The sequence below is a fragment of the Mustelus asterias genome, chromosome 24 (assembly GCF_964213995.1).
Source record: "Mustelus asterias chromosome 24, sMusAst1.hap1.1, whole genome shotgun sequence".
Lineage (NCBI taxonomy): Eukaryota > Metazoa > Chordata > Chondrichthyes > Carcharhiniformes > Triakidae > Mustelus > Mustelus asterias.
Genome location: NC_135824.1, coordinates 21,736,686 through 21,750,115, shown reverse-complemented (window position 1 = coordinate 21,750,115; position 13,430 = coordinate 21,736,686). Strand labels below are relative to the sequence as shown.

The window sequence follows — 13,430 nt, the reverse complement described above, 5'->3', positions numbered from 1 at the left end:
GCAGATGGACGCCGTAAAATGAAAAAAGAGCCGGAAAGTGAATGCGGGGACGGTTTGTGGTAAGGGGGTGGAAGCCGGAAAGCAGGTAGCGGCGCCTGCGTCGTAAAGGATGGAGGGCGCCGGAAAGCAGGTAGCGGGCTGTGTCGCAAAGGCGGAGCTGCCCCGTCCCGATGCATTGAGCTGAGCCCGGGCCGAGCAGCGAAGCTTCGTCGTTCGCGGGAGGAGGAGGAGGAGGAGGGGGAGCTTCGTGTGTAAACAAGAGGCTGAGGAAATGTGGGAATAAGGCCCGGTGAGAATAATGCGCGGCGGCCAGCACCTTACACTGAAGCTTGGGTAAGCTCCTTACAGCCTCTTGGCCCTTTTTTAAAAAAAAAATTTTTTCTGAGGTGATTGGGGGTGGGAAACAATTTTAATTTTGTTTAATTTTAACCCTCTCTCCCTTCCCAGCCGGTTAGAAAAGAAGTGATGATTAAAGTCTGGGCCTGGTCAGCGCATTTCCCAGCTGCTGGCCTTAATATAACCCCCCCCCAATTTCCCTACCTCCCACACACACACAAACTCCCCCCTTTACTCCATTGGGGAGGGGGCAGAAGTTTGAATTCCCACTGCAATCTTTTCAGAATCTTACCCAATTATTTTTTTTTGTTTAAGGAGAAAATAATGGTAAGCGGGTTTGAGTATCCGGATTGGTGGTTACCAGGGGAGCTGATGTAGGATTCTCAGTCGCAATTGAATTGTCTGTGTTGATTGATTGTCAGGACTCTGCAGTGTACTTTATGGAGGAGCAGAAAAGGTTTTTTTTGGGGGGGTTGGATTCTGTCTGCCTTTTCTATACCTTCGCAATTTTAACATTTCACACTTCAGTCAGGTTGTGTGTGTATGTGCATAGCCTGGAGGATGGAGGACACCAGTTTTAGATTTGGTGCTTTGCAGCAGATTATTCCAGAGCATGCTTCAAAATGGTCTTGTCAAGGCTTGGAAATTTAACGTTTTCTGATTCCCTTTGTCACTGCTTGGAGAATTTTTCACCATGTGTAATTTATAGTTCGAAATGAGTAGTGTCGCTCGTGTGAGCATTTTTAAATTGTGTCATTTGAAAATAAAGTTTTAGGATTTAGACTTTGGAGTTGAGCCGAAAAGAAACTATATAAAAGAATGAACTTCCAACACCCAGTTAAAATTCTTGACAGTGTAATGTGGTTAATGTTTACAAGTTTAATTTGTAATAACCAATAATTAATATGACTAAAGTGAGATTTGTCAACTTTGACTTGTAAGATGGAAAATGAAAATGTGTACAATTGGCAATCAGTTTGTGCTCTTTGTACACATTTCAACACAAAGGTTATCTCTTAACATCACTTCTGAAGCTCTCGCTTATTCTGGGATGCCACCTCGTGAGCCTGCACCCAAGTAGTCATTATTCATGTATGAAACTGGGACAGTGGTTGTCAGCTGAGAACTCCGCCATTTGGGGGAAGAGGGAAGGTGATCGCAGCCCAAGGCGATTCATGAACTGCTTCAATGTTCAAGTACTGTAAGCATCCTTTCCAGCAGACTATAGGACTGATTTTCTTTTTTTAAAAATCCAGTTGTTTTAGCTCAAAGTTGAAATTCTCTTTTCCTTTTTGGTATGCTTATCTGTGGCCTTCAGGTAAACAATCTGTTTCGGGGATTGCTGTGACAAATCTGTACACAGTGTCATGTAGTTTTGTCTTTTGTTCAACCAAATAATTTTATGAAGTAGGATTGCTTCTGATGTGGATGCAGCAGCAGTGTGGTATTTTTTCATAAATAGTCAAATGGCTGCTTGAAGGCAAATCGAGATCCCATTTTTATTTCCAGTTGTAAAATAAAATCCATCTTGCATTATTGTTTTAACATCAACTTGCATTTATAGGGTGCTTGAATGTTTTAAAAAGTCCCAAAGCGCTTCACAGGGGTGTAATAAAATAAAACTTTAAACATCGCAGGCAAGTTCTGATATGAATGTGTGCTCAAAATTTTTTTTCTATAATCTGTCCATTGCTAGACGTTTATAGAATCATAGAAACCCTACAGCACAGAAAGAGGCCATTCGGCCCATCGAGTCTGCACCGACCACAATCCCACCCAGGCCACAATCCCACCCAGGCTCTACCCCCATATATTTACCCACTAATCCCTCTAACCTACGCATCTCAGGACAATTTTAGCATGGCCAATCAACCTGACCCGCACATCTTTGGACTGTGGGAGGAAACCGGAGCACCCAGAGGAAACCCACGCAGACACGAGGAGAATGTGCAAGCTCCACACCGACAGTGACCCAAGCCGGGAATCGAACCCAGGTCCCTGGAGCTGTGAAGCAGCAGTGCTAACCACTGTGCTACCATGCCTTATGAAATCCCTGAACAAGAACAGAAAATAATTAGAATTTGTTAAATTGCAATCAGCATAGAGAAAAATTAGGTTCGGCATTATTTAGATATTTCATTACAGCTACATTCGAACTGAGGTCAAAGTTTTGGGAGAGGCCTATCCTCCACTTGCTGACAGACATGCTGCATTTGCAGCATTTCCTGCTTTCATTTGCTTTGCAGTAGTTTTTTTTAGCATTGGTTTAATCAGGTTGCTCCTGAAAATGAGACTTCAGCTTTGCCTTATCAATTCTACCCCACTGTTAATTAATGTGAGTCAAATTAACTAATTGTTGTCTGGTCACTCCTCCGTGAAAGAGGATTTGTGGTGGAAAGCATCAGTGCCTCGAAGGGGAAACAAACCGAGTACATGAGGGGAAAAGGAATAGAAATATGCAGATAGAGTTAAACAAATTGGGTGAGAGGAAGCTCTTGTACACCATTAACATTCATATGGGCTAGTTGGGCTGAGCGACCTGTTCCTATGCTGTAAATTCTCTGTAATTCATTGGATTTTGACTTGCATGATCATAGATTCAGATTCTGGCAGGCAGTGGCCCATCGCTGGCTCGTCAGACCCAACTGGATTGAGAACAACAGTCGGCGTTAGTTCTCCATTTTCAGACTTGATTATTTGCATACATGTGAATGTGTGTTTTTGTTCAGAGCCTTACATGTGAGGGATCCTGAATGTGTACCTAATGATGCAGTAAAAATTGCTCCCCAAAGCATGGGGAGGAGTGAGTCAGAGCAGCAGCCACTGGCAGCCTGCAAGTGTCAGTTTTCCATTAGCACAATGGCATCAAACTTTCTTTATCTGACTGCATTTTATGACTGGTTTGAATAATCAATTAATCTGTCTGAGAAGAGGTTGAATAATCAACTCTGGTAAATTAATATTTGTGTGAGGGGCAGTGACCAAAATAATGCAGTCACTGATATAGTACTTTGTTATTGCAGGACTGTTTTTTTTTCCCCTCAACAGCTAATGTAGTTGGGATCCATCAGACTTAAAAGTCACTCATTGAATGGTGATGGATCTGCAAGTCAGTGCTTACAGGATGGAACTGTTCTGTGCATTTTGAGTGCATTCTGCTTCTTGCCCCTCAGCTGATGGGTAAGAAAGCACTGGGGCAAAGAAAAGAACCTCATAATAATGGGATATGAAGTTATGGGGAAATTTTATCAAATGAATATTTACACAGTCCACCTTTCCCTCCGGTTTGTGCAGTGCCTGCTGACTGTGCAAGGCCTCAAGCATATCCTTCGAAAGTTTAAAAAGGCAAAGCGGGGTTTGCTGCTGCTTTTCTGGCCTTGATGCAGCCTATTCTGATGGCCATGAGTTGCTTTGTTTGTTTGTTTCGCATTGGAAGTCATAACAATGTACCATAACAATGTGTAGCAAAAGCTAAATACCGCGGAGGCTGGACATCTGAAATGAAAACAAAAGAAGTGCTGAAAGTACTCAGCAGGCCTGGCAGCACGTGGGGAGAGAACCAAATGTTTCGAATCTGGATGGTTCTACAGAGCTGAGGAGAGGGAGAAATCGTCGCATTCCTCCTCCTCTTTAACTCTGAAGAAGAGACTTTGGTTCGCTCCATCGATGCTGCCAGGCCTGCAGAACCTTTCCAGCATTTTTTTGTTTTTATGCCGTAACAATGTGATGAACTTGCTTTATTGGAGAGAAAGGACATGTAGAAGTTTGTAATCATGCTCCAAGTAGTAATGCAATTAGAGTAATGTTGCAGAGCATGCATCTTTAGAAATGCACTCATTAAGGAAAAGTTGTGAAACCATGAAAATCTTCCACTTGAATAGGAATGTTCATGCAATTTTCAAAGGTTTAAAAGCAAAGTATTTGAATAGATGGAAACAATTATTGACAAATCCTATACTAACTATTTTCTGGGTCTTTAGGGGGAAAGTGGAGCAGGGGAGAGAAAGAACATGTATTCTGACAAAGGTACAACATTGATCTTAATTTTGAGGATGATGCTGGATTTTGTGTTTTGTTTTTCAAGTCTTTTATTTAGAAATCTTTGACAATTTCTCCATAATGATTGTTAGGCAACTTCCTCATTAGTCAGTCCTGCCTTGTATTTTTCTCCTTGTTTTGCTCCAGTGATTCATCTGTCATGTTATGAAAAGCATTTCTTCTTGGTCACATCCTGCCAAAATAATTCCACCCAATCTCATTCCAGCCAGAAAAGAGACTTTGGCTGTGACGGAATCCTGACCACCCCATTGTACGTAACAATTACTTGCATTTCAGTGGTATCTTTTTAAAGTAGGAATGTGCGCCAATGTACATTACAGAAAGAAAAATATGTTTTAAAATAATTTTTGACATAAGTAATTATGTACTTAGTCCAACATTGCAACTTTCACTTTCCACCAGATTAGCATGCAGTCTGGCACATTTTGCTTACCCCATGAATACCTCGAATTTGGGTTCGTTTTCCCCTTACTCTCATCTCCCCTGCCCCCCAGTACCTCAAAGCCCACCTAAGAGTGAACACTCTTGAGCCAAATAAAGGCACCGCAGTTCCTATACTATGGAGCTCTGCTTCCATGTTGAATGTCATTTGTACCATGAGACTTTGCTTGATCTATTTTCATTCTTCCATATAAGGTGTCCTTCCATTATCGTGCTCTTCACTCTTGACCTCGTGCTTTCAGCTGTTAAAGACCAAGTGGGAAATGGTTTATAAGCTGCAAAGGGAAATATGAATTTGTACAAGCAGACCTATTTTAAAACGCTAAATGGAATCACAACATAATGATATGTAATACAAAAATAAGCTTCAGATTTGGGAGCCAAATATTAGTCAAGTGAACACAGTTTTACAGGTAACATATTGTTCAACCAGAAATGCTGAGTGGATGGCCCACCTCAGTCTCCTCTGAATGTTCCCAGCATCACAGATGCCAGTCTTCAGCCAACTTGTTTACTCCACATGATATCAAGAACTGCTGGAGGCACTGGATACTGAAGGGCCTTGACAAAATTCCGGAATTAGTGCTGAAGACATGCCCCAGAACTAGATGTTCCCCTAGTGTTCCAGTACAGCTACAACACTGGCATCCACCCAGCAATGTGGAGTCATATCTGGCACAAAGGAAGATGGTTGTGATTCTTGGAGGACAGTCATCTCAGTTCCAAGACATTACTGCAGGAGTTCCCCAGTCCTAGGTCCAAACATCTTCAGCAATTTCTTCAACGACCTTCCTTCCATCCTAAGGTCAGAAGTGGCAATGTTTGCTGATGATGTTCGACACTATTTGCAATTCCGATACTGGAGCAAACAAACTCGCATCTTGGCTCTGCTAAATGTGTCCACCATCTACAGGGTACAAGTCAGGAGTGTGATGGAATGCTCTACACGTACCTGGATGAGTGCAGCGCTCTAACAACCGTTACGAAGCTTGACACCATCCAGGACAAAGCAGCCTGCTTGATTGGCACCTCATCCACAAATATTCACTCCCTTGCCACTGATGCACAGTGGCAGCAGTGTGTACCATCTACAAGATGCACTGCAGTAACTCACCACAGCTCCTTAGCTCCTTTCAAAAACCCACAACTGCTACAATATAGAAGGACAAGGGCAGCAGGTACATGGGAATGCCACCACCTGGAAGTTCCCTTGCAAGCCACTCACCATCCTGACTTGGAAACATATTGCTGTCCCTTAACTGTCGCTGGTTCAAAATCCTGGAACTAACTCTCTAACAGCACTGTGGGTGTACTTAAACCAAATGGACTGCAGCAACTCAAGAAGGCAGCTCACCACCACTTTCTCATGGGCAGTTTGGCTGGGCAGCAAATGCTGGCCTTGCCAGCAATTCACTGATCTCATGAATGGATTTTAAAAAGTCAATGTTCTTGCCCATATGCAACACCATAAGAAATCTATTATTATTAGCAATTGCACGACTCCCTTTCCTTTTGGTAATGTATGTTTACCTTGAAACCTGTCAGACATCTTTTTGTTTTTTATTCTTTCATGGGAAATGAGTACTGCTGGCAAGGTTTAAATTTAGTGCTATACCTAATTGTCCTTGGAAAGATCGTGGTGAGCCGCCACCTTGAACTGCTGGAGCCCATCTGGTGCAGTTGCACACACTGCTGTTAGGAAAGGAGTGTGGTTCAAGTCCAATCCGAATCAAATATTGGAGCGTATCTGCAAGATGGTTCGGTAACAATGGTCAACTGTTACCAATCCCAACAGCAAATTCCAGTAAAACTTGTCAATTAAGCCCTATGTTTGGAAACCATTTACACACAAGTCATTTCTTCCAAATGAACCATGGGATTAATTAGGCAGTTATGAACACACTGATGTGATTGCAGGGCCCAAACAGCAGCCCTTTCCCTGTAGCCATATCAAATTATGACAACTGCACTCATCTTTTTTCCACACAGTAATATGTGGACTTGTGATACAGTGGTTGGCATTCCTAACTCTGGGCCAGAAGCATTGGGTTCAAGTCCAAGGCTAGGACTTGTTGAGAGAAGCATTCATGACACAGTTCAACAGACTGATCAGCTTGAGAATCTTTCCATCACCTCCCCACCATTCCCTAAAGGGAAAAAAAATGTGTTAAGATGAGCTTAAAAAGTATAGTAATATATCAAGGGGAGCCAGACTGTGACAAGCGGCTTTTTGACACACATTCCTTGTGCTGTGAAACTGGTTCAATTGTGGGACAGTAAACAGCCAAGTGCAGCCTTGGCCACAAACAGCTTCACAAAGGGAGGAGGAGGGTTAAGATGAACAATTCGTTCCAGCGCCGCTGCGTGATTTCTTTCATGGTTTCCTGCCAGTTCTGTGGAGGGCCTTGTGACCCTCCGCCATTTTCTCTGGCTCCCGAACCCATCCTCTCACTACTGACTCTCCAACTTGCAGCCTTTGGAAAGTGGGGAAACAGTTTAGTACAGGACAGGAATGTGAGAATCGACTGGATTGGGACACGGGCACTCCAATTCAAATTTGTTGTTCGATAGATGGTTACAATAATCAATTTTTTTTTCATATCCCCCTGACTGATTTTTCACATTGGTAAAGCAAGGCTGTCAAAGTCAGTTAAGCATGTGCTAGCTCTGATGTGTGTCAGTGAAGCAGTTTTGTTTTTGCCTCGGTCACAACGGTGTGTGGAGGCTGACTGGATGAATAGAGAGGGAAAAGCTGAAAGTTTCCTCACAGAAGTCTGTGCAATAGTAATAAAAATGTGTTTGTAAAGGTTACTTGCACCTTGCAGTTCTCGAATGTCTGAAGGTTATCGTTTGCTGCTCTAGGGTTCTGATAGTTTGGCCACCCCTGTAACATGAGCTTGCAAAAATTTATATTTTGCCTTCTCTCAATTCTTGTGCAGTGGCCCAGGCATGAATAGTGTCGATTGACCTCTCAAAAGAATGAGTATCATTTAATATTAACTTTGTAAATTTTCAGGCATGACCATATTTGGAGAAATGTGCAATTTTAGGTTGGTTTCTTTGATAAAGGACTTGGAGGAATGATTAAGGCATTGTGAAGGTATACGATTATCAGTGCAAATCATCCTCTTATTATGGAAATTGATGTGAATGAGAATTATCTTGCACAAAACCTACGCAGATTAATGACGGTATCAAGAGACTTGGTATCCCTATATGTAGTTAACTGCAAATAACTGTTAAGTTTAAAGTTAGTTTGTTAGTGTCACAAGTAGGCTTACGCTAACACTGAAAATCCCCTAGTCGCCACACTCCAGCGCCTGTTCAGGTACACTGAGGGAGAATTTAGCATGGCCAATGCACCCTAACCAGCACATCTTTCGGGCTTTGGGAGGAAACCCACGCAGACACGGAGAATGTGCAGATGCCGCACAGACAGTGACCTAAGCTGGGAATTGAACCCAAGTCCCTGGCACTGTGAGGCAGCAGTGCTAACCACCGTGCCACCCCCTAGCTATTCTACTATTTCACACACACTTCTGCCATTTCGCAAGAACATTTTTGAAGCTAACTCTTCTGTTCTGAACAAATGTATAAGGGAGTTCAATAGTTTCTCATGCAGAAGTGAAGTAGAAGCCTCAAATGTCACTATCTGGGCAAAGTGAGCCAAAAATGTCTGAAAGGTAAAGTAGTACCTTTTGTTCCAAACTGGATGAATTTCTGAAAATGTCGTGCAATAATTTAAGATCCCCAACCCCAACAACTGCTTCTCAGCATTGTCCAAGCACGATCCATGGGCTTTGCGTTGCCCATGAGCCTGAACAATCCACTTCAAGCACAGACAGCGAAGTAGCCATTTGAGCTCATGTTTCTCTTGGTTTATCCTATTACTATTTTCATTGGGTGGTTCTTGAATTCTAAACTGGCAGAAAGACCTACAAACAACGTGCAGAAAATTTTGGAAAACCTCAGCCGGTCTGACAGCATCTGCGGAGAGAGAATAGAGCCAACGTTTCGAATCTGGATGATCCTTCGCCAGACCTAAGAGCACAGCAGCTCTGACGAAGGGTCATCCAGACTTGACGTTGGGTCGATTCTCTCTCCACAGATGCTGTCAGACCGGCCGAGATTTTCTAGCATTTTCCGTTTTTGTTTCAGATTCCAGCATCTGCAGTATTTTGCTTTTATTTTTACAAACGACTTAACTGTGCAGGCAAATTATGTGAGCAGTGATTTCACTAGGCCCTATGATGTGCTGTAATTGACGAGAAATACAAAAGGCCTGGATGTAGGTTAAAATACAGTAGTGTAGCAACAATATGCAACAGACAAATCATTAATGACTAATGATGTGTAAAATGCTGAAACAAATTACATGAACTTCTGCTACAGAACAGAAGTTGTTCTGAGTTGAACTATTAATAAATGTGTACACACTTGAACATTTCAATTGGCTTTGCTGTAATGCTGAATTGCACAAAGTGCAACTACATTCAAAGTAGTCCAGTCTGGATTTAAAAGTATAGGCATGCTGCAGACAGCAAATTTTAACCCTCTTTACCTTAAACTTTAAACATGTAAATAAAACACTTTTTTTCCCCCCCCTTGCCCACATGTGTGGGTGGTTCAGCTGTCACTGCATTCTGAAAAGGAAGTTCCAAGCTACTTCAGGGAGATGATTCATTACTGAGCTTAAATACTTCAGAGCATGAGCTTTAATAAACCTCAGGTTTGTCCAGTACTTGAATATTGCCCCCAATTTGGGGACTCTAATCTACCACTCGACAGGATATAAAAGAATAGATGTCACCGTTGTCTCTCTGTCTGCTTCAATGCACCACTACCTTGAACTTTTTTCTTGTTGCAGCTTTCCAGTTACAAATGCACTATTCCAAATTCTGAATCAACAGCCTTGTATATTTTCCGAGCACCCCAAAACAATTCAGCTCTTTGCCTCACTTGGTTTAATCTTTTTTTTAAGAATCTGCAGGCATATGTAATGCAATACGGTTGAAAACCATAAAATAGATTACTTATAAGCTTATCTATGAATAGATAACAAATAGTTCAGAGCAAAGTACTTTAGAACCAAGTGAGCTTGTAGTTGTGCACACTTTTCGTAGTTATGTTTCGACGCAAATTCAGTGCAGTTGAATCTGGACATTAATTCCACAGTAGAAGACCAAAATAAATTAACATATGAAACTTTAATGCTACGTTTCACCTGCACCTGTTTAGCTAAAATAGCATGCTGGAACGACACAGGTAGGTAAGGCAGAAAGAGAAAAACAGTTAGCGTTTTCAGTCTGTGACCTTTCACCAAACATCTGTGTTTCTCTCCACAAATGTCCCCTGACCTACTGAGTGTTTCCAGCATTTTCTGCTTTTGTTTCAGATTTCCAGTGTCTGCAATATCTTGCACTTGTCTGACTATTTAGTTGTGGACCAAAAATTGTCTTTTTCGTGGATGTGTGTGCAAGTTTGAAAAAGTTGCCCACAAAACTCATGCGTTGACTTGGGTAACGCATTTTGGCAGCCCTGTCGTGTGGGTCAATCTGACTTAAATCTACTTTTGTAAATTAAAAGACTCTGAAGATGACATTGAACATTCAACCACTTAGTCCATCAGTTCTCACAGATAGGAACCAGCATGTGTTGAGTAATATTAATGTATCTTCATGAATCAGATGTTGTCCACATCTTTTCAATGGATTAATTGCATCTTTTGAGAAAAATTTTTCTTTGCAAATTAGAAATACAGGAAAAAGCATATAATCTTAGGCAACTTTTCTCACATCCAGCCTTTCCTTAATTTTTTATGTGTCTCTCACTCTTTTTAAGTTAGCCTCGAACTTTCCCTTTCTCTGTTGATAACTATAAAATACTCAGTCCTGTGTAGTTATTCTGTACACTGATTTTTTTTACATTCAGACTAATGTGATGCCCCTTGGCCAGATAAATTTAAATGGTTTTGAAATTTTGAGGAGGAAAATTGAACTTCAAAGATGTAATAATGCTTCAATGTGTTGATTCAATTTTTTATTTGGCTTCATTTCATTATCATGTCCTTTTTAGGAGAGAGGATGTTGTAATAACCCTTTGACCGAAACCTAAGCGGGAGAAAGACGGTTTAAATTGTTAGCATAGGTTAGAGTGAATGTTGATATGAGCAGTTTCACCGTTGAAGGAGGCAGCATAACACCAGAGTTAGATACCATCTGACCATTAAAGATGGTAGTACTGTGATCTCTCTAATGTCTTACGCCACTTCTACTTGAAACTTTACCATAGGTAAAGCTATGTTGGACTTCTTCAGTGCTTAATGGGACTGTTAAAGTCCTTTATAATGTTTCAAAGCAGTGGATGCTCCTGCTTGGTCATCAAAGCCTGTGCTTGCCTGTGTGCACCGAGCTCTCATGGAAGGCAGTGAGTCATAGGCTGCTTCACAACTTGAAAGTTGCTATCTGCACTTTGTGCTTAGCGGCCTGCCTCTTACTGTGTTTATAGCCACAACCTGCATTTCGAAATTCAGACTGTTTTTCAGAAGTCTGTACCACATGGGTGAAAATGATCAAATCAACAACAGTAACTGAGGTGGCACGGAAGCACATTGTTAAAGAAGAAACTAAGAATTGAACTAGATTCTATGAATTGATAAAATCTGAAGTAATTACTATAATATAAAGGTACTGCTTCTATACTTTCATTTGATATCGCCATTGTGAAATCTCTGGAGGATATCCTATAGAAAGTTAACAAATGTGATATTCCAGAAGGCAAAAAGGTTATTTAAGTCTTGAGAAACAAAGCTCCTTCATTATAAAATGAATGCCATGTTCGTGAACCTTTATTGCTGTTTTATGTAACTTTTGTTTGTCTCTTGGTTAAATAGCATCCAAGAACATTTCTTTACATTGAAAAAGATGGTAACAGGTAACATTAAAAAAGGAAGGAGCATTAATATCTCAGAATTTGAGTGGTGGTGACAATGGGTCATAAGAAAATGGTAGGGTGTAGGATTTGAAGGTTAACTCGGAGTGAAACAGAACGCAGCAGCTGGACACGGTTGGGCTCAACATGAATGAACTATCAAGCAGAGAGATGGAACTTGGGACTTTGGGATAAGATTTTGGCAGGAACCAACAGGATGTCTTTGTTCTTGCTGGTGTTGAATTGAAGGAAGCAACTGCCGATGTTGACTGAGCATTCAGAAAACAGCGGTGGTTAAGTGTGGCAGAGATGTCGAATTCAATGATGTCTCAGTGCATGCCGAGGCTGAACACATACCTGTGAATTATGTCACTAAAGTCAGCATGTGGATGAGAAAAATGATGGGTCAAGGATAGGACTACTCTCTTCTCCCATTACTCAACAATTACAGGATGTGTACTGGTTGTGTTGGGACAAGTTAGAGAACCTAATCATCTCGCCTTGACAGTCAACTAACTACATTACTATCACCGAATCCATAGCCTGCAGGTTACAATTGACCAGAAACTGAACTGAACCAGCATATAAATGCTGTGTCTACAAGGACAGTTCAGAGGCTGGGAATTGTGCGGCGAGTTACTTGCCTCATGACTCCCCAAAGCCTATCCACCGTCTACAAGGCATAATTCAGGAGTGTGATGGAATATTTTCCACGCCTGGACGAATGCAGCTCCAACAACGCCCAAAGCTTGATGCCGTCCAGGATGAAGCAGCCTCCTTGATTGGCAACCCATCAACCAACTTTAAACATTCACTGCACCACTGACACTGTGGCGGCACTGTGTGCCATTTAAAAGATGCATGGCAGCAGTGTGTACCATCTACAAGGTGCATGGCAGCAGCTTGTAAGCCTCGTTTGAAAAGCACTTTTCAAACCCATGACCTCTATCACCTAGAAAGAGAAGGTGGTAACACCACTAGCTACAAGTTCCCTTCAAGCCACAAACCATCCTGATTTGGAACTGTGTTACCATTCCTTCATTATCATTGGACCAACCCTGGAACTCAACAGCACTGCGAGTGGACTTGGACCACATGAGGTGAAGTGGTTCAAGAACGTGGCTCACCGCCACCTTCTGAAGGGCAGATTGGGATGAGCAACAAACATCGGCCTTGCCAGCGAAACACTCACCTCATCAAGTTTTTTTAAAACTTGAGAGGTGACATGTTGCATAGCAAACAGAATACTGAAGGATATTGTCAAATCAGTGTAATCAAGTCTGAAGTTGTAGAGTGCTTTGGTCTCAGTGCATTCCATTCTGGTCAAGGCATGAGGGAACCATCCAATCCCTGGGCGTAGTACACAGAATCATCATGATGCTGATCCCAAGAGTCAGAGTATGAGGCGATGAGAAAAATAATCATTGTCAGCCTTGAAACAAGTAAATGAGTGGGATGTTAATGAGGTTGTGGTCTAGAAAAGCTTCATCTTGAGCACTGTTCCAAATTTAAACCACAACTGCAGAAACATTGATTCATGTAAGCTGCATTGATATAAAGGAAAGTTTAGGAACTAATATTAGAAAGTATTTCATGAATGAACTGGCATCTTTGCCAATGGTAGTAGATATAGAAAGAAGGGATATATGCCTGTCTTGCCCATA

The 13,430-nt window shown here is 41.7% G+C and overlaps 1 protein-coding gene across 4 annotated transcripts in view; it reads left to right on the top strand.

Moving 5' to 3' along the window:
• rnf111 (ring finger protein 111) overlaps positions 1 to 13,430 on the top strand; it is a 117,408-nt gene continuing 103,978 nt past the window's right edge. For 2 of the 4 annotated variants that reach the window (XM_078241414.1, XM_078241412.1), the window contains exon 1: positions 141 to 289. The gene's annotated coding sequence lies outside the window, so the exon portion shown is untranslated. Of the gene's footprint in view, positions 334 to 13,430 lie in introns of all 4 variants that reach the window. The other 2 variants (XM_078241413.1, XM_078241411.1) reach the window with 2 other exon arrangements.